Source organism: Equus caballus, chromosome 17 (genome assembly GCF_041296265.1).
Source record: "Equus caballus isolate H_3958 breed thoroughbred chromosome 17, TB-T2T, whole genome shotgun sequence".
Taxonomy (NCBI): Eukaryota; Metazoa; Chordata; class Mammalia; order Perissodactyla; family Equidae; genus Equus; species Equus caballus.
The window spans coordinates 54,092,357-54,094,448 of NC_091700.1; positions in this window are offsets into that span (position 1 = coordinate 54,092,357).

Sequence of the window (2,092 nt, forward strand, 5' to 3'; positions counted from 1 at the left end):
CCTGGGGGCCAGCCCTGTGGCCGAGTGGTTAAGTTCTTCAGAGGCTTGGGGTTTGCTGGTTCAGATCCTGGGCACGGACCTACACACAGCTCATCAACCCATGCTGTGGTGGCGTCCCACATAGAAGATCTTGAATGACTTACAACTGGGATATACAACTATGTACTGGGGCTTTGGGGAGGAAAAAAAAAGGAGGAAGATTGACAACAGATGTTAGCTCAGGGCCAATCTTCCTCACCAAAAAAAAAAGAAAGATATTTAATACTTGTTCAAGCTGATTGCTAATGATCCCTCCCACAGTGGGAAGAACACTACCTTGTTGAGTTTCATAAAAATCTGCTTTCCAGGAGAAATACTTATCTGGAACTTTCTACCTAGGCCAATTTAAAGTTTTATATCTTTTCCAGAGTTCCAGTAGTTTGATGAGAATGCATGTGGGTGCACAAACTTGTTTCTATTTATCCCTTTCACAAATTCAATGTATACTGGGATTCAACTTAAATCTTGAACAAAGACAGTAATTGTTAAAGATTAAAATTGGTTAAAGTATTGTTTTATAATTTGAGGAGTTCCCTTAATCCTTAAAAACAGACATGAGGGTTGAATGTGGAGCAAACAGACTGAGTTTCCCGGTTCCCTCTCCTTTGGAGGAGCAGCTCAGCTCTTCTTTTTTATGTTAAACTTTTGCTTAAGATTTCAATGGAAGAAAAGGTGAACATGTGAATATGGGAACAAAACAAGTAAGTTCAGCTCCATTAGTGGATCATCCGGGCTGCTTTCCCTTCCTTGAGGCACACTGAATAAACTGGACTGGTCAGAGATCTCCGTTTTCATTTCCATATTTATGCGATGGGACTAATCAGACCTTTCTCTAATGTTGCTAAGACAACTAACTGAATGAGAAATATCAGAAGGTCTTGGCAAAGGTTACTCGTGATTCCTGAAGTTTTGTTTACATGTACACGATTGCTTACTAAAATACTCAGATTGTATGGCAATCATTCATGAGAATTCTGAAATGCAGAAAATTGAGTTTATATAATTGACAAAGTAAGTTTGGTCCAGTTGTTAAACTCATTTTTGTAGAGTATTTGACTATGTAGGTCCTTGAGCAAGTTACTTATCCTTTCTAAGGCCCTGTTTTCCCATCTGTGATGAAGGAAAAATCATAATATCAACCTCTGGGATGGTTTTGTTATGAAATGGATGATACCTGGGATGTAAGTAGCATAGTGCCTGGCACAGTAAGTAAGCATAGTAATCAATAAATGCTTGTTGTTGTTGTTATTATTATTTACATTCTTTTTATAAACCTCTCAGTAAATTCATCCCTGATTATTTATTGTTTGTGTAAAATAAGAAAATACACAGAGGAGGAATAAAAATATGACTTTGAAAGGACCTGATCTTACTGGCTGTCTCTCTTTTTTTATTTTTTTAACTTCTACTGAGATCATAACCAACTCATCTGAATCATTATGATCTCAAGAGAAGTATATGAGATGCTTCCATTGAAATTTCACTGAAATCTTAATGCAACCATTATGGTTCTTCCATTGAAATCATAATCATATGTTCTGAAGCCATCATGGTGCATCGTGTCAATGCATACTAAGGGAGTCCTCGTGCACAGACCATTGGCGTGATAGACTGTAATGGCTCTTTCAGAGCTGCTATGGTCCACTGTGTCAATGCATACTAAGGGAGCCTTTAACGCACTGATCCGAGCCTGCAGAGTACCTCTCCACTATGGAGGGGGAGGATAGCCTTATGAATATTTTGATGAAAAGCTGTAGCTAGATTTTCATTCATTTTTAATAAGCTTCACAGTGACACGGTGATTAGTGTGCATCAGGCTAGTGTAAGGTTCAGGCTTTATTTAAGGATATGTAACTGTTGTCACCTTCCCAAGATGCAAAACAACTTCCTCCAGAAAGCGGTTGTCTGTTTTGAGGATGAGAGCACCTTGTGGGGTTCATTGGTAACATGCTTCAGTGTAGGCTCCCAACCTTAGCATCCCGGAATCGTTGCTGACCACTAATGAAAGCTGCAGAAAATACTTCCTCATTATTTCTGTATAATATGTCTCTGC